At 48.7% G+C, this 19,846-nt stretch overlaps 1 long non-coding RNA gene and 1 pseudogene across 10 annotated transcripts; both read left to right on the top strand.

Annotated features, from left to right (window-relative positions):
- Nucleotides 1-13,393, top strand: part of LOC127926482 (kelch-like protein 5) — a 44,250-nt pseudogene extending 30,857 nt beyond the window's left edge.
- LOC127926479 (uncharacterized) lies at nt 7,644-8,748 on the top strand. Of its 10 annotated transcripts, none has more exons than XR_008124238.1 (5): nt 7,644-7,779; nt 7,959-8,093; nt 8,184-8,228; nt 8,319-8,408; nt 8,499-8,748. It is a non-coding gene; the product is annotated as an uncharacterized LOC127926479 (long non-coding RNA). The 10 variants fall into 10 exon arrangements; XR_008124239.1 differs by having other exon boundaries at nt 8,274-8,408; XR_008124237.1 differs by having other exon boundaries at nt 8,139-8,228; nt 8,544-8,748.
- Nucleotides 13,394-19,846: the final 6,453 nt, after the last annotated feature.

Genomic DNA, 19,846 nt, shown 5'->3' with positions numbered 1-19,846 from the left:
AGGCCTTGTCCTAAATCTGTCTTCCCTACTGTTGAAGGTACTGACAGGCCTTGTCCTAAATCTGTCTTCCCTACTGTTGAAGGTACTGACAGGCCTTGTCCTAAATCTGTCTTCCCTACTGCTGAAGGTACTTTGTCCTAAATCTGTCTTCCCTACTGCTGAAGGTACTGACAGGCCTTGTCCTAAATCTGTCTTTCCCTACTACTGAAGGTACTGACAGGCCTGTCCCAAATCTGTGCGCTTGTAACGCCAGGGTAGTGGGTTCGATTCCCGGGACCACCCATACGTAGAATGTATGCACACATGACTGTAAGTCGCTTTGGATAAAAGCGTCTGCGAAATGGCATATATTATTATATTATTATTACTGCCCCTGGAGGTGTAGAGATGTACTGCCCCTAGAGGTGTAGAGATGTACTGCCCCTGAGGTGTAGAGATGTACTGCCCCCTGGAGGTGTAGAGATGTACTGCCCCCTGGGTGTAGAGATGTACTGAGGTGTAGAGATGTACTGCCCCCTGGAGGTGTAGAGATGTACTGCCCCCTGGAGGTGTAGAGATGTACTGCCCTGGAGGTGTAGAGATGTACTGCCCCCTGGAGGTGTAGAGATGTACTGCCCCTGGAGGTGTAGAGATGTACTGCCCCTGGAGGTGTAGAGATGTACTGCCCCCTGGAGGTGTAGAGATGTACCCCCTGGAGGTGTTGAGATGTACTGCCCCTGGAGGTGTTGAGATGTACTGCCCCTGAGGTGTAGAGATGTACTGCCCCTGGAGGTGTAGAGATGTACTGCCCCTGGAGGTGTTGAGATGTACTGCCCCCTGGAGGTGTTGATGTACTGCCCCTGAGGTGTGGAGATGTACTGCCCCCTGGAGGTGAGAGATGTACTGCCCCCTGGAGGTGTGGAGATGTACTGCCCCCTGGAGGTGAGGAGATGTACTGCCCCCTGGAGGTGTTGAGATGTACTGCCCCTGGAGGTGTTGAGATGTACTGCCCCCTGGAGGTGTTGAGATGTACTGCCCCTAGAGGTGTTGAGATGTACTGCCCCTGGAGGTGTTGAGATGTACTGCCCCCTGGAGGTGTTGAGATGTACTGCCCCTGGAGGTGTAGAGATGTACTGCCCCCTGGAGGTGTGGAGATGTACTGCCCCTGGAGGTGAGGAGATGTACTGCCCCTGGAGGTGAGGAGATGTACTGCCCCCTGGAGGTGAGAGATGTACTGCCCCTGGAGGTGTGGAGATGTACTGCCCCTGGAGGTGTGGAGATGTACTGCCCCTGGAGAGATGTACTGCCCCCTGGAGGTGTTGGAGATGTACTGCCCCCCCCTGGAGGTGTTGAGATGTACTGCCCCTGGAGGTGTGTTGAGATGTACTGCCCCCTGGAGGTGAGGAGATGTACTGCCCCCTAGAGGTGTAGAGATGTACTGCCCCTAGAGGTGTTGAGATGTACTGCCCCCTAGAGGTGAGAGATGTACTGCCCCTAGAGGTGTTGAGATGTACTGCCCCTGAGGTGTAGAGATGTGCCCCTGAGGTGAGATGTACTGCCCCCTGGAGGTGTAGAGATGTACTGAGAGATGTACTGCCCTGGAGGTGTAGAGATGTACTGCCCCCTGGAGGTGTAGAGATGTACTGCCCCTGGAGGTGTTGAGATGTACTGCCCCTGGAGGTGTTGAGATGTACTGCCCCCTGGAGGTGAGATGTACTGCCCCTGGAGGTGAGAGATGTACTGCCCCTGGAGGTGTACTGCCCCTGGAGATGTGTACTGCCCCTGGAGGTGAGAGATGTACTGCCCTGGAGGTGAGGAGAGATGTAGATGCTGCCCCTGGAGGTGTTGAGATGTACTGCCCTGAGGTGTAAGAGATGTACTGCCCCTGGAGGTGTAGAGATGTACTGCTCCCTGGAGGTGTAGAGATGTAATGCCCCCTAGAGGTGTTGAGATGTACTGCCCCCTGGAGGTGTACTGCCCCTGGAGGTGAGGAGATGTACTGCCCTGGAGGTGAGGAGATGTACTGCCCCCTGAGGTGAGGAGATGTACTGCCCCCTGGAGGTGAGGAGATGTACTGCCCCCTGGAGGTGTAGAGATGTACTGCCCCCTGAGGTGTTGAGATGTACTGCCCCTGAGGTGAGAGATGTACTGCCCCTAGAGGTGTTGAGATGTACTGCCCCCTGGAGGTGTGAGATGTACTGCCCCCAGGAGGTGTTGAGATGTACTGCCCCTGGAGGTGTTGAGATGTACTGCCCCTGGAGGTGTTGAGATGTACTGCCCCCTGGAGGTGTTGAGATGTACTGCCCCTGGAGGTGAGGAGATGTACTGCCCCCTGAGGTGTTGAGATGTACTGCCCCTGGAGGTGTTGAGATGTACTGCCCCTGGAGGTGTAGAGATGTACTGCCCCCTGGAGGTGTAGAGATGTACTGCCCCCTGGAGGTGTTGAGATGTACTGCCCCCTGGAGGTGTAGAGATGTACTGCCCTGGAGGTGTAGAGATGTACTGCCCCCTGGAGGTGAGGAGATGTACTGCCCCCAGAGGTGTTGAGATGTACTGCCCCTGGAGGTGTAGAGATGTACTGCCCCCTGGAGGTGTTGAGATGTACTGCCCCCTGGAGGTGTTGAGATGTACTGCCCCCTGGAGGTGTAGAGATGTACTGCCCCCTGGAGGTGTAGAGATGTACTGCCCCCTGGAGGTGAGGAGATGTACTGCCCCCTAGAGGTGTTGAGATGTACTGCCCCTGAGGTGTACTGCCCCCTGGAGGTGAGGAGATGTACTGCCCCCTGGAGGTGTGGAGATGTACTGCCCCCTGGAGGTGTAGAGATGTACTGCCCCCTAGAGGTGTTGAGATGTACTGCCCCCTGAGGTGTAGAGATGTACTGCCCCTGAGGTGTAGAGATGTACTGTGGAGGTGTTGAGATGTACTGCCCCCTGGAGGTGTAGAGATGTACTGCCCCTGGAGGTGAGATGTACTGCCCCTGAGAGGTGTAGAGATGTACTGCCCCTGAGGTGTAGAGATGTACTGCCCCTGGAGGTGAGGAGATGTACTGCTCCTGGAGGTGAGGAGATGTACTGCCCCTGGAGGTGAGGAGATGTACTGCCCCTGGAGGTGAGGAGATGTACTGCCCCCTGGAGGTGTAGATGTACTGCCCCTGGAGGTGTGGAGATGTACTGCCCCTGAGGTGTAGAGATGTACTGCCCCTAGAGGTGTAGAGATGTACTGCCCCCTGGAGGTGTAGAGATGTACTGTAGGTGTAGAGATGTACTGCCCCTGAGGTGTAGAGATGTACTGCCCCCTAGAGGTGTGAGATGTACTGCCCCTGGAGGTGTAGAGATGTACTGCCCCCTGGAGGTGGATGTACTGCCCCCTGGAGGTGTAGAGATGTACTGCCCCCTGAGGTGAGAGATGTACTGCCCCCTGGAGGTGAGGAGATGTACTGCCCCCTGGAGGTGAGGAGAGATGTACTGCCCCTGGAGGTGAGGAGATGTACTGCCCCCCTGGAGGTGTAGAGATGTACTGCCCCCTGAGGTGTTGAGATGTACTGCCCCCTGGAGGTGTTGAGATGTACTGCCCCCTGTAGAGATGTACTGCCCCAGAGGTGTAGAGATGTACTGCCCCTGGAGGTGTTGAGATGTACTGCTCCCTGGAGGTGTTGAGATGTACTGCCCCCTGGAGGTGTTGAGATGTACTGCCCCCTGGAGGTGTAGAGATGTACTGCCCCCTAGAGGTGTTGAGATGTACTGCCCCCTAGAGGTGTTGAGATGTACTGCCCCCTGGAGGTGTAGAGATGTACTGCCCCCTGGAGGTGGGTGTGGAGATGTACTGCCCCCTGGAGGTGTTGAGATGTACTGCCCCCTGGAGGTGTTGAGATGTACTGCCCCCTAGAGGTGTTGAGATGTACTGCCCCCTGGAGGTGTTGAGATGTACTGCCCCCTGGAGGTGTAGAGATGTACTGCCCCCTAGAGGTGTGGAGATGTACTGCCCCTGGAGGTGTAGAGATGTACTGCCCCTGGGTGAGTGTTGAGATGTACTGCCCCCTGGAGGTGAGGAGATGTACTGCCCCTGGAGGTGTAGAGATGTACTGCCCCCTGGAGGTGTAGAGATGTACTGCCCCCTGAGGTGTTGAGATGTACTGCCCCCTGGAGGTGTGAGATGTACTGCCCCCTGGAGGTGTAGAGATGTACTGCCCCCTGGAGGTGTAGAGATGTACTGCCCCCTGGAGGTGTTGAGATGTACTGCCCCCTGGAGGTGAGAGATGTACTGCCCCCTGGAGGTGTTGAGATGTACTGCCCCTGGAGGTGTAGAGATGTACTGCCCCCTGGAGGTGTAGAGATGTACTGCCCCCTGGAGGTGTAGAGATGTACTGCCCCTGAGGTGTTGAGATGTACTGCCCCCTAGAGGTGTTGAGATGTACTGCCCCCTGGAGGTGTAGAGATGTACTGCCCCCTGGAGGTGTTGAGATGTACTGCCCCTGGGTGTTGAGATGTACTGCCCCCTGATGTACTGTGGAGGTGAGATGTACTGCCCCTGGAGGTGTTGAGATGTACTGCCCCCTGGAGGTGTGAGATGTACTGCCCCTGGAGGTGAGGAGATGTACTGCCCCTGGAGGTGTTGAGATGTACTGCCCTGGAGGTGTAGAGATGTACTGCCCCCTACTGCCCCTGGAGGTGTTGAGATGTACTGCCCCTGGAGGTGTAGAGATGTACTGCCCCCTGGAGGTGTAGAGATGTACTGCCCCCTGGAGGTGTTGAGATGTACTGCCCTAGAGGTGTTGAGATGTACTGCCCCTGGAGGTGTAGACTGCCCTGGAGATGTACTGCCCCTGGAGGTGTGGAGATGTACTGATGAGGAGATACTGCCCCCTGGAGGTGTTGAGATGTACTTCCCTGGATGTACTGCCCCCTGGAGGTGTTGAGATGTACTGCCCCTGGAGGTGTAGAGATGTACTGCCCCTAGAGGTGTAGAGATGTACTGCCCCCTGGAGGTGTTGAGATGTACTGCCCCCTGGAGGTGTTGAGATGTACTGCCCCCTGGAGGTGTAGAGATGTACTGCCCCTGGAGGTGTAGAGATGTACTGCCCCTAGAGGTGTAGAGATGTACTGCCCCTAGAGGTGTTGAGATGTACTGCCCCCTGGAGGTGTAGAGATGTACTGCCCCTGGAGGTGAGAGAGATGTACTGCCCCCTGGAGGTGTAGAGATGTACTGCCCCTGGAGGTGTAGAGATGTACTGCCCCCTGGAGGTGTAGGAGATGTACTGCCCTGTTGAGATGTACTGCCCTGGAGGTGTAGAGATGTACTGCCCCTGGAGGTGTAGAGATGTACTGCCCCCAGAGGTGTGAGATGTACTGCCCCTGGAGGTGTTGAGATGTACTGCCCCCTGGAGGTGAGGAGATGTACTGCCCCTGGAGGTGTTGGAGATGTACTGCCCCTGGAGGTGAGGAGATGCTGCCCCAGGTGTTGACTGCCCCCTGGAGGTGTGGAAAGCCTGCCCCCTGGAGGTGTGGAGATGTACTGCCCCATGTAGAGATGTACTGCCCCCTGGAGGTGTTGAAAGCCTGCCCCAGGTGATGTACTGGTCCATGTTGAGATGTACTGCCCCTGGAGGTGTTGAGATGTACTGCCCCCTGGAGGTGTTGAGATGTACTGCCCCTGGAGGTGTGAGATGTACTGCCCCCTGGAGGTGTAGAGATGTACTGCCCCTGGAGGTGTGGTCCATGTACTGCCCCCTGGAGGTGTTGAGATGTACTGCCCCAGGGATGTACTGGTCCCTGGAGGTGTGGAGATGTACTGCCCCTAGAGGTGGTGTGGAGATGTACTGCTCCCTGAGGTGTAGAGATGTACTGCCCCCTGGAGGTGTTGAGATGTACTGCCCCCTGGAGGTGTAGATGTACTGCCCATGTAGAGATGTACTGCCCCTAGAGGTGTAGAGATGTACTGCCCTAGAGGTGTAGAGATGTACTGCCCCCTAGATGTAGAGATGTACTGCCCCCTGGAGGTGTAGAGATGTACTGCCCCAGAGGAGATGTACTGTATGTTGAGATGTACTGCCCCCTGGAGGTGTTGAGATGTACTGCCCCTGGAGGTGTTGAGATGTACTGCTGAGGTGTAGAGATGTACTGCCCCTGGAGGTGTAGAGATGTACTGCCCCCTGGAGGTGTGGAGATGTACTGCCCCCTGAGGTGTGAGATGTACTGCCCCTGGAGGTGTGGAGATGTACTGCCTGAGGTGGAGATGTACTGCCCCCTAGAGGTGTTGAGATGTACTGCCCCTGGAGGTGTTGAGATGTACTGCCCCTGGAGGTGTGGAGATGTACTGCCCCCTGGAGGTGTAGAGATGTACTGCCCTGGAGGTGTAGAGATGTACTGCCCCCAGAGGTGAGGGATGTACTGCCCCCTGGAAAGGTACTGCCCCTGAGGTGTTGTACTAGATGGGGTACTGAGATGTACTGCCCTGGAGGTGTTGAGATGTGAGGTGTAGATGTACTGCCCCCTTGAGGTGTTGAGATGTACTGCCCCTGGAGGTGAGAGGAGGTACGCTGTTGAGATGTACTGCCACAGGGATGCTGGCCCATGTTGACAGGTGTGGAAAGCCTTCCACAGGGATGCTGGGTCCATGTTGACTTACAAGGTGTATGGGAAAGCCTTCCACAGGCATGCTGGTCCATGTTGACTCTACAAGGTGTTGAAAGCCTTCCACAGGCATGCTGGTCCATGGACGCTACAAGGTTAGCCTGAAAGCCTTCACAAGGGATGCTGATCCATGTTGACTCAAAGGTGCCTTGATGCCTTCCACTGGGATGCTGGTATGGACGCTACCAAAGGTTAGCCTTCTGGGGATGCTGGTCCATGTTGACTCTACAAGGTGTTGGACGCTCCACAGGATGCTGGTCCATGTTGACTCTGCAAGGTGTAGCCTCCTGCTGGTCCATGTTGACGCTACAAGGTGTGGAAAGCCTTCCACAGGGATGCTGTCCATGTTGGACTCTACAAGGTGTGGAAAGCCTTCACAGGGGATGCTGGCCCATGTTGACTCTACAAGGTGTAGAAAGCCTTCCACAGGGATGTTCGCTGTTGACTCTACAAGGTGGCTAAAGCCTTCCACAGGACGCTGGTCCATGGTTAGATGGGTGATGTTCACTGTTAGGGGGTATTGACGCTACCAAGATGCTGTAGCCTGATGTTCAGCTGTAATGGGGGTACGGACGCTACCAGAGGTTAGCCTCTGATGTTCACAGGGGTATGACGCTACCAAAGGTTAGCTCTTGATGTTCACTGTATCGGACGCTACCATTGATTGGTATGATGGATGTGTTGATTTGATGTGCATTGATGGTATAGATGGGTATTGAGGTTAGCCTCTGATTGTTCATGTTGGGGGTATTGATTGATGTATAGATGGAGTGTTATTGATGTATAGATGGGTTATTGATTGATGTAGCCTGTATTGATTGATGTATAGATGGATGTATTGATTGATGTATAGATGGGTGTATTGATTGATGTATAGATGGATGCTACCATTGAGGTTAGCCTATGAATGTATTGATTGAAGGTATGAAGTACCATCTCCTGCTCATCGGCGCCTGCTGCAGAGCCCCAGAACCAGACCTCGTAAATCTACTGTTGGAGCCATGTTCACTGTTGGGGGCATGGACGCTACCAAAGGTTAGCCTCTGATGTTCACTGTAATGGGTACGGACGCTACCAAAGGTTAGCCTCTGATGTTCACTGTAATGGGTACGGACGCTACCAAAGGTTAGCCTCTGATGTTCACTGTAATGGGTATGGACGCTACCAAAGGTTAGCCTCTGATGTTCAATGTAAGGGGTATGGACGCTACCAAAGGTTAGCCTCTGATGTTCACTATAGGGGGTACGGACGCTACCAAAGGTTAGCCTCTGATGTTCAATGTTGGGTACAGACGCTACCAAAAGGTTAGCCTCTGATGTTCGCTGTAATGGGTATGGACGCTACCAGAGGTTAGCCTCTGATGTTCACTGTAATGGGTATGGACGCTACCAAAGGTTAGCCTCTGATGTTCACTGTAATGGGTACGGACGCTACCAAAGGTTAGCCTCTGATGTTCAATGTAATGGGTACGGACGCTACCAAAGGTTAGCCTGTGATGTTCAATGTAATGAGTACGGACGCTACCAAAGGTTAGCCTCTGATGTTCACTATAGGGGGTACGGACGCTACCAAAGGTTAGCCTCTGATGTTCAATGTAATGGGTACGGACGCTACCAAAGGTTAGCCTTTGATGTTCAATGTAATGGGTACGGACGCTACCAAAGGTTAGCCTCTGATGTTCACTGTAATGGGTACGGACGCTACCAAAGGTTAGCCTCTGATGTTCACTATAGGGGGTACGGACGCTACCAAAGGTTAGCCTCTGATGTTCAATGTAATGGGTACGGACGCTACCAAAGGTTAGCCTCTGATGTTCACTATAGGGGGTACGGACGCTACCAAAGGTTAGCCTCTGATGTTCACTATAGGGGGTATGGACGCTACCAAAGGTTAGCCTCTGATGTTCACTGTAATGGGTACGGACGCTACCAAAGGTTAGCCTCTGATGTTCACTGTAATGGGTACGGACGCTACCAAAGGTTAGCCTCTGATGTTCACTGTAATGGGTACGGACGCTACCAAAGGTTAGCCTCTGATGTTCACTGTAATGGGTACGGACGCTACCAAAGGTTAGCCTCTGATGTTCACTGTAATGGGTACGGACGCTACCAAAGGTTAGCCTCTGATGTTCACTGTAATGGGTATGGACGTACCAAAGGTTAGCCTCTGATGTTCACTGTAATGGGTAACGCAACCAAAGGTTAGCCTATGTTCACTATTAACGCTACCAAAGGTTAGCCTCTGATGTTCACTGTAATGGGTATTACGCTTACCAAAGGTTAGCCTATGTTCACTGTATTAAACGCTTACCAAAGGTTAGCCTCTGATGTTCACTGTAATGGGTATTACGCTTATAAATTTAGCCTCTGATGTTCACTGTATATTATTATTAAAAGGTTAGCCTCTGATGTTCAAATTATATACCAAAGGTTATTATTAAACCTGTGTATTTACGTGTGTGTGTGTGTGTGTATTATTATTAAGCCACCAGTATATTTACATTATATATTAGGTAAACAAATAAACCTTTTATATTTATTATTATTATTATATTATTATTATTAAACCTTATTTTATATATTTATTATTATTATTAAAACCTTATATTTATATTATATTATATATTTATTATTATTATTATTAAACCTTATATTTATATTAAATTATATATTATTATATTTTATATTATATTTTATGTTATATATTATTAAAACCTTATATTTAACAAATTATATATTATTATTATTAAACCTATATTTATATATTATTATATATTTTAAACCTTATATTTATATATTTAAATATATATTTATAAACCTATATTATTATATATTTAAACCTTATATTTATATTATTATTTAAACCTTATATTTATATATATTATATCAATTATATTATTAAATATATTTATATAATTATATATTTAAACCTTATATGATATATATATATTTAAACCTTATATTTATATTAAATTATTATATATTTAAACCTTATATTTATATTATATTATTATATATTTAAACCTTATATTTATATTATATATTTAAACCTTATTATTATATATTTAAACCTTATATTTATATTATATATTATTATATATTTAAACCTTATATTTATATTATATATTATTATATATTTAAACCTTATATTTATATTATATAATTAAACCTTATATTATATATTTAAACCTTATATTTATATTATATTTTTATTATATATTTATATTATATTTTAAACCTTATATTAAACATTTCCCCCAACAAATGAAAGTCCAGTTGTTTTAACCAAAACTAGAAGGTGAGGTTAAAGACCCAAAGCTTTCCAGGTGGCGGTGTTGAGCGGGCGCAGACTCCAGTTCGGGGTGTGTGTTGGATCGACGTCTCTACGTGGTCGGGGTCGGGACGGACTGAAGACCCTCAACACCGTGGAGTGTTACGACCCGGATGGTGGCAGCTGGAGCGTCATGACGCCCCATGTCCACACACAGACACGGGCTGGGTGAGAACAGACAATACGGGTTGTCTGGTACATACTGTGATATCTATAGGTGTTAATATATACTATAATATCTATAGGTGTTAATATATACTGTGATATCTATAGGTGTTATACTATAATATCTATAGGTGTTAATATATACTGTAATATCTATAGGTGTTAATATATAATATCTATAGGTGTATCTATATACTGTGATATCTATAGGTGTTAATATATACTGTAATATCTATAGGTGTTAATATATACTGTAATATCTATAGGTGTTAATACATACTGTAATATCTATAGGTGTTAATACATACTGTAATATCTATAGGTGTTAATATATACTGTAATATCTATAGGTGTTAATATTTACATATATCTATAGGTGTTATACTGTCATATCTATAGGTGTTAATATATACTGTAATATCTATAGGTGTTAATATATACTGTAATATCTATAGGTGTTAATATTTACTGTGATATCTCTAGGTGATACTGTCATATCTATAGGTGTTAATATATACTGTACTATCTATAGGTGTTAATATATACTGTAATATCTATAGGTGTTAATATATACTGTGATATCTATAGGTGTTAATATACTGTAATATCTATAGGTGATACTGTGATATCTATAGGTGTTAATATATACTGTAATATCTATAGGTGTTAATATATACTGTAATATCTATAGGTGTTAATACATACTGTAATATCTATAGGTGTTAATATATACTGTAATATCTATAGGTGTTAATATATACTGTAATATCTATAGGTGTTAATATATACTGTAATATCTATAGGTGTTAATATATACTGTAATATCTATAGGTGTTAATATATACTGTAATATCTATAGGTGTTAATATATACTGTAATATCTATAGGTGTTAATATATACTGTAATATCTATAGGTGTTAATATATACTGTGATATCTATAGGTGTTAATATATACTGTAATATCTATAGGTGTTAATATATACTGTAATATCTATAGGTGTTAATATATACTGTAATATCTATAGGTGTTAATATATACTGTAATATCTATAGGTGTTAATATATACTGTAATATCTATAGGTGTTAATACATACTGTAATATCTATAGGTGTTAATATATACTGTAATATCTATAGGTGTTAATATATACTGTAATATCTATAGGTGTTAATATATACTGTAATATCTATAGGTGTTAATACATACTGTAATATCTATAGGTGTTAATATATACTGTAATATCTATAGGTGTTAATATATACTGTAATATCTATAGGTGTTAATATATACTGTGATATCTATAGGTGTTAATATATACTGTAATATCTATAGGTGTTAATATATACTGTAATATCTATAGGTGTTAATATATACTGTAATATCTATAGGTGTTAATATATACTGTAATATCTATAGGTGTTAATATATACTGTAATATCTATAGGTGTTAATATATACTGTAATATCTATAGGTGTTAATACATACTGTAATATCTATAGGTGTTAATATATACTGTGATATCTATAGGTGTTAATATATACTGTAATATCTATAGGTGTTAATATATACTGTAATATCTATAGGTATTACTGTGATATCTATAGGTGTTAATATATACTGTAATATCTATAGGTGTTAATATATACTGTAATATCTATAGGTGTTAATACATACTGTGATATCTAGGTGTGTATATACTGTAATATCTATAGGTGTTAATATATACTGTAATATCTATAGGTGTTAATATATACTGTAATATCTATAGGTGTTAATATATACTGTAATATCTATAGGTGTTAATATATACTGTAATATCTATAGGTGTTAATATATACTGTAATATCTATAGGTGTTAATATATACTGTGATATCTATAGGTGTTAATATATACTGTAATATCTATAGGTGTTAATATATACTGTAATATCTATAGGTGTTAATATATAGCTGTAATATCTACTAGGTGTTAATATATACTCATAATATCTATAGGTCTGGTCTGGTATATGATATCTACAGGTGTTAATCATATGTAATATCTATAGGTGTTAATCTGTACTGTAATATCTCTGGTGATTACTCTGATATCTATAGGTGTTAATATATACTGTGATATCTCTGTGTTCCTACTGTGTCTATCTATAGGTGTGTATATCCTGTCTATCTATAGGTGTCTCCCTAATCTCTCTGTGTCTGTAATATCTATCGGTGTTCTCCTCTCTCTCTCTGTGTCTCTCCCTCTCTCTGTGTCTCTCTATCTCTCTGTGTTAATCCCTATCTCTCTATCTATGTGTGTGACCCTCTCTCTCTGTGTCTCTCCTCTGCTCTGTGTCTCTCCCTCTCTCTCTCTCTGTGTCTCTCCCTCTCTCTCTCTGTGTCTCTCCCTCTCTCTGTGTCTCTCCTCTGTGTCTCTCTCTGTGTCTCTCCCTCTCTCTCTCTGTGTCTCTCCTCTCTTCTCTGTGTCTCTCCCTCTCTCTCTGTGTCTCTCCCTCTCTCTCTGTGTCTCTCTCTCTGTGTCTCTCCCTCTCTCTCTGTGTCTCTCCCTTCTCTCTCTGTGTCTCTCCCTCTCTGTGTCTCCCTCTCTCCTCTCTCTGTGTCTCTCCCTCTCTCTCTCTGTGTCTCTCCCTCTCTCTCTCTGTGTCTCTCCCTCTCTCTCTGTGTCTCTCTCTCGCTCTGTGTCTCTCCCTCTCTCTCTGTGTGTCTCTCCTTCTCTCTCTGTGTCTCTCCTCTCTGTCTCTCTGTGTGTCTCTGTCCAGGCTCTCTCTCTCTGTGTCTCTCTCTCTCTCTGTGTGTGCTCTCTCCTGTGTGTCTCTCTCTCTCTGTGTGTCTCTCCCTCTCTCTCCTGTCTGTCTCTCCCTCTCTCTCTCTGTGTCTCTCCCTCTCTCGCTCTGTGTCTCTCTCCCTGGTGATGTCTGTGTCTCTCCCCCTCTCTCCCTGTCTCCCCTCTCTCTGTCTCTCTCTCTGTGTCTCTCTCTGTCTCTGTCTCTCTCTGTCTCTCCCTGTCCCTGTCTCTCTCTCTGTCTTCCCCCCTGTCTCTCCCTGTCTCTCTCTCTCTGTCTCTCTCTCTGTCTGCTCTCTCTGTCTCTCTCTCTGTCTCTCTCTATGGTCTGCTCTCTATACACTGTCTGTCTCCAGGTGTATCCTCAGGCTCTGTCTCTCTCTCCAGTGGCTCTCTCTCTGTCTAGCTATTCTGGTCTCTGCACACACACACAGGCTTTATGTGTTTCTCACACATACACTGGTGTTCCAGGTGGGATCCTCAGGCTCGTCAGTGGAGCCTAAGAGCAGGCATTCTCGTCTACTGTTAGTATTCACTGGTGATGCTGTAGGAACAGGCTTTCTCTGTTAGTATTCACTGGTGATGCTGTAGGAACAGGCTTTCTGTTAGTATTCACTGGGTGATGCTGTAGGCTTTCTGTTAGTATTCACCCTGTCTGGTGAACAGGCTTTCTCTGTTAGGGAGAGGGAGGGAAGGTAGGCTGTCTGAGGGCCCCAGGTCTCTATATGTCCTGTTAGATGCTGGTGATGGAACAGGCTTTCTGTTAGTATTCACTGGTGATGCTGTAGGAACAGGCTTTCTGTTAGTATTCACTGGTGATGCTGCAGGAACAGGCTTTCTGTTAGTATTCACTGGTGATGCTGTAGGAACAGGCTTTCTGTCTGCTCAGGAACAGGCTTTACAGGAACAGGCTTTCTGTTAGTGATGTGGTGATGCTGTAAACAGGCTTTCTGTTAGTATTCTCTGAATAGGCTTTCTGTTATATTCACTGGTGATGTGTTCTTTCTGGTGGTGATGCTGCAGGAACAGGCTTTCTGTCAGTGATGCTGCATCGAACAGCATGGATGCAACAGGAACAGGCTCTGATTACTGAGGAGTAACAGGCTGTATTCTCAGGTGATGCGGAACAGGCTTTCTGTTAGTATTCACTGTGATGCTGTACAACACTTTCTGTTAGTATTCACTGGTGACAGGAACACTTTCTGTCACAACAGGCACACACACATGCACACAACAGGCACACTGTTACATTCACTGGTGATGCTGTAGGAACAGGCTTTCACAGTATTCACTGGTGATGCTGTAGAACAGGCTTTATGTTAGTATTCACTGGGAGAGGGAACAGGGAAGGTAGGTGATCATACAGGCTTTCTGTTATATTCAGGGCCTGCAGAACAGGTCATTCTATATGTCTACTGTTAGTATTCACTGGTGATGCTGTAGGAACAGGCTTTCTGTTAGTATTCACTGGTGATGCTGTAGGAACAGGCTTTCTGTTAGTATTCACTGGTGATGCTGTAGGAACAGGCTTTCTGTTAGTATTCACTGGTGATGCTGTAGGAACAGGCTTTCTGTTAGTATTCACTGGTGATGCTGCAGGAACAGGCTTTCTGTTAGTATTCACTGGTGATGCTGCAGGAACAGGCTTTCTGTTAGTATTCACTGGTGATGCTGTAGGAACAGGCTTTCTGTTAGTATTCACTGGTGATGCTGTAGGAACAGGCTTTCTGTTAGTATTCACTGGTGATGCTGCAGGAACAGGCTTTCTGTTTCAGTGATGCTGTAGGAACAGGCTTTCTGTTAGTATTCACTGATGCTGCGGGAACAGGCTTTCTGTTAGTATTCACTGGTGATGCTGCAGGAACAGGCTTTCTGTTAGTATTCACTGGTGATGCTGTAGGAACAGGCTTTCTGTTAGTATTCACTGGTGATGCTGCAGGAACAGGCTTTCTGTTAGTGATGATGCTGCAGGAACAGGCTTTCTGTTAGTGATGCTACTGTAGGAACAGGCTTTCTGTTAGTGATGCTGCAGGAACAGGCTTTCTGTGAGTATTCACTGGTGATACTGCAGGAACAGGCTTTCTGTTAGTGATGCTGCAGGAACAGGCTTTCTGTTAGTATTCACTGGTGATGCTGCAGGAACAGGCTTTCTGTTAGTATTCACTGGTGATGCTGTAGGAACAGGCTTTCTGTTAGTGATGCTGCAGGAACAGGCTTTCTGTGAGTATTCACTGGTGATGCTGCAGGAACAGGCTTTCTGTTAGTATTCACTGGTGATGCTGTAGGAACAGGCTTTCTGTTAGTATTCACTGGTGATGCTGTAGGAACAGGCTTTCTGTTAGTATTCACTGGTGATGCTGTAGGAACAGGCTTTCTGTTAGTGATGCTGCAGGAACAGGCTTTCTGTTAGTGATGCTGCAGGAACAGGCTTTCCTGCAGGAACTTTCTGTTAGTATTCACTGGTGATGCTGTAGAACAGGCTTTCTGTTAGTATTCACTGGTGATGCTGCTGGAACAGGCTTTGTGTTATGATGCTGCAGAGGCTTTCACTGTTGGTGATGCTGCAGGAACAGGCTTTCTGTTAGTGATGCTGCAGGAACAGGCTCCTGTGAGTTTCACTGATGCTGAGGGAACAGGCTTTCTGTTACACTTTCTGTTAGGTGATGCTGTAGGAACAGGCTTTCTGTTAGTATTCACTGGATGCTGCAGAACAGGCTTTCTGTTAGTTCATGGTGATGCTGCCAGGCTTTCTGTTAGTATTCACTGGTGATGCTGCAGGAACAGGCTTTCCAGTGATGCTCACTGGCTGATGGAGGATGCTGCAGGAACAGGCTGTTAGTATTCACTGGTGATGCTGCAGGAACAGGCTTTCTGTTAGTATTCACTGGTGAGCTGTTAGTGATGCTGCAGGAACAGGCTTTCTGTTAGTATTCACTGGTGATGGAACAGGCTTTCTGTTAGTATTCACTGGTGATGCTGCAGGAACAGGCTTTCTGTTAGTATTCACTGGTGATGCTGAACAGGCTTCTGTTAGTATTCACTGGTGATGCTGTAGGAACAGGCTTTCTGTTAGTATTCACTGGTGATGCTGTAGGAACAGGCTTTCTCTGTTAGTATTCACTGGTGATGCTGCAGGAACAGGCTTTCTGTTAGTATTCACTGGTGATGCTGTAGGAACAGGCTTTCTGTTGTATTCACTGGTGATGCAGGAACAGGCTTTCTAGTATTCACTGGTGATGCTGCAGGAACAGGCTTTCTGTGAGTATTCACTGGTGATGCTGCAGGAACAGGCTTTCTGTTAGTATTCACTGGATGCTGTAGGAACAGGCTTTCTGTTAGTATTCACTGGTGATGCTGCAGGAACAGGCTTTCTGTTAGATTCACTGGTGATGCTGTAGGAACAGGCTTTATGTTAGTGATGCTGAGGAACAGGCTTTCTGTGAGTATTCACTGGTGATGCTGCAGGAACAGCTTTCCAGGATGCTGTAGGAACAGGCTTTCTGTTAGTGATGCTGCAGGAACAGGCTTTCTGTGTGACTGTGATGCTGCAGGAACAGGCTTTCTTAGTATTCACTGTGAGGCTTTATGTTAGTGATGCTGCAGGAACAGGCTTTCTGTTAGTATTCACTGGTGATACTGCAGGAACAGGCTTTCTGTTAGTGATGGATGCTGTAGGAACAGGCAGGACTGGTGATGCTGTAGGAACAGGCTTTCTGTTAGTGATGCACAGGCTTTCTGTTAGTATTCACTGGTGATGCTGTGGAACAGGCTTTCTGTTAGTATTCACTGGTGATGCTGCAGGAGCTTTCTGTTAGTATTCACTGGTGATGCTGGAACAGGCTTTCTGTTAGTATTCACTGGTGATGCTGTAGGAACAGGCTTTCTGTTAGTATTCACTGGTGATGCTGAGGAACAGGCTTCTGTTAGTATTCACTGGTGATGCTGCAGGAACAGGCTTTCTGTTAGTATTCACTGGTGATGCTGATATGGAGATGGAGATCGTCTGATGGAGCTTCCAGGACTCGTGTGATGGAGCTCCAGGACTCGTGTGATGGAGCTCCAGGACTCGTGTGATGGAGCCCCAGGACTCGTCTGATGGAGCCTCCAGGACTCGTCTGATGGAGCCCAGGATTAGCCTGATGGAGCCTCAGGACTCGTCTGGATGGAGCCCCAGGACTCGTCTGATGGAGCCCCAGGACTCGTCTGATGGAGCCCCAGGACTCGTCTGATGGAGCCCCAGGACTCGTCTGATGGAGCCCCAGGACTCGTCCAGGACTGGTGATGGAGCCCAGGACTCGTGTGATGGAGCTCCAGGACTCGTGTGATGGAGCCTCCAGGACTCGTGTGATGGAGCCCAGGACTCGTGTGATGGAGCCCCAGGACTCGTGTGATGGAGCTCCAGGACTCGTGTGATGGAGCCCAGGACTCGTGTGATGGAGCTCCAGGACTCGTGTGATGGAGCCCCAGGACTCCGGTGATGGAGCTCCAGGACTCGTGTGATGGAGCCTCAGGACTCGTCTGATGGAGCCCAGGACTGCGTCTGATGGAGCCCCAGGACTCGTCTGATGGAGCCTCAGGACGTCTGATGGAGCCCCAGGACTCCGTCTGATGGAGCCCCAGGACTCGTCTGATGGAGCCCCAGGACTCGGGCGATGGAGCCCCAGGACTCGTCTGATGGAGCCCCAGGACTCGTCTGATGGAGCCCAGGACTCGGTGATGGAGCCCAGGACTCGTGTGATGGAGCCCCAGGACTCGTGTGATGGAGCTCAGACCGGTGAGGAGCTCGTGTGATGGAGCTCCAGGACTCGTGATGGAGCCTCAGACTCGTGTGATGGAGCCTCAGGACTCGTGTGATGGAGCTCCAGGACTCGTGTGATGGAGCTCCAGGGACTGCGTGTGATGGAGCTCCAGGACTCGTCTGATGGAGCCCAGGACTCGTCTGATGGAGCCTCAGGACTGTGATGGAGCCTCAGGACTCGTGTGATGGAGCTCCAGGACTCGTGTGATGGAGCTCCAGGGACTCGTGTGATGGAGCTCCAGGACTCGTGTGATGGAGCTCCAGGACTCGTGTGATGGAGCCCTCCCAGGACTCGTGTGATGGAGCTCCATGGAGCTCGGACTCGTGATGGAGCCCAGGACTCGATGGAGCCTCAGGACTCGTGGAGCCCATGGAGCCCAGGACTCGATGGAGTGGATGGAGCTCAGGACTCGTGTGATGGAGCTCCAGGACTCGTGGCCCGATGGAGCCCAGGACTCCCCAGGGACTCCCCAGGACCGTGTGATGGAGCTCCAGGACTCATGGAGCCTCAGGACTCGTCTCCGATGGAGCCCCAGGACTCGGGCGATGGAGCCAGGACCGATGGAGCCTCAGGACTCGGTGATGGAGCCCCAGGACTCGTCCGATGGAGCCCCAGGGACTGTCCGATGGAGCCCAGGACCGATGGAGCGATGGAGCTCCAGGACCCGATGGAGCTCGGGACTGGTCCATGGAGCCCAGACCGTGCCCGATGGAGCTCCAGGACTGGTCCGATGGAGCCTCAGGACTCGTCCGATGGAGCCAGGACTCGTCCGATGGAGGGACTCGTCCGATGGAGCCTTCGTCCGATGGAGCCTCAGGACTCGTCCGATGGAGCCCAGGACTCCGTCCGATGGACTCGTGCGATGGAGCTCAGGACTGGAGCTCCAGGACTCGTGCCCCAGGACTCGTGCGATGGAGCCCAGGACTCGTCCGATGGAGCCCAGGACTTCGTCCGATGGAGTGACCCAGGACTCGTCCGATGGAGCCCCAGGACTCGTCCGATGGAGCCCCAGGACTCGTCCGATGGAGCCCAGGGGGAGCTCCAGGACTATCCCCAGGACCCGTCCGATGGAGCTCTCAGGACTCAGTCTGATGGAGCCCCAGACTCGTCGATGGAGCCCTGGCTATTCCCCCCGCGATGGGTCTCCCCCATTTGTCTGTGACAGGACCGAGAGGGGGCCCCATTCCCCCAGACCGAGGACAGACCGAGATGGGTTATTCCCCTCCCCGACCGAGAGGGGTTATCCCCCCCAGACCGAGAGGGGTTATCCCCCAGACCGAGAGACCGATGGGGGTTATCCCCCCAGACCGAGAGGGGTTATCCCCCCCAGACCGAGAGGGGCCCCCAGACCGAGAGGGGTTATCCCCCAGACTTCAGAGGGGTTATCCCCCCGCCTCCCCGAGACCGAGAGGGGTTATCCCCCAGACCGAGAGGGGTTATTCCCCCCTAGACCGAGAGGGGTTATTCCCCCAGACAGACCGAGAGGGGTTGTCCCCCAGACCGAGAGGGGTTATCAGACCGAGAGGGGTTATCCCCCCAGACCCCAGACCGAGAGGTTATCCCCCCAGACCCCAGAGAGGGGTTATCCCCCAGACCGAGAGGGGTTATCCCCCCCAGACCGAGAGGGTTATCCCCCCAGACCGAGAGGGGTTATTCCCCCACTCCCCCAGACCGAGAGGGGTTATCCCCCCAGAGGGTTATCCCCCAGACCGAGAGGGGTTATCCCCAGACCGAGAGGGGTTATTCCCCCCAGACCGAGAGGGGTTATTCCCCCCCAGACCGAGAGGGGTTATTCCCTTCTAGACCAGAGGTTATCCCCCAGACCGAGAGGGGTTATCCCCCCAGACCGGAGAGGGTTATTCCCCCAGACCGAGAGGGTTATCCCCCAGACCGAGAGGGGGGTTATTCCCCCAGACCCAGACCCCCAGACCGAGAGGGGCTATTCCCCCCAGACCGAGAGGGTTATTCCCCCCCCAGACCGAGAGGGGCTATTCCCCCACCGACCGAGAGGGGTTATTCCCCCCCCAGACCGAGAGGAGGGTTATTCCCCCAGACCGAGAGGGGTTATCCCCAGACAGAGAGGGGCTATTCCCCCAGACCGAGAGGGAGTCCCCCAGACCGAGAGAGGGGTTATTCCCCCAGACCGAGAGGGTTCCC

The sequence above is a fragment of the Oncorhynchus keta genome, unplaced genomic scaffold (assembly GCF_023373465.1).
Source record: "Oncorhynchus keta strain PuntledgeMale-10-30-2019 unplaced genomic scaffold, Oket_V2 Un_contig_7637_pilon_pilon, whole genome shotgun sequence".
NCBI classification, from domain to species: domain Eukaryota; kingdom Metazoa; phylum Chordata; class Actinopteri; order Salmoniformes; family Salmonidae; genus Oncorhynchus; species Oncorhynchus keta.
The sequence above is the reverse complement of the archived record's forward strand: the minus strand, read 5'-3'. Positions and strand labels throughout refer to the sequence as shown.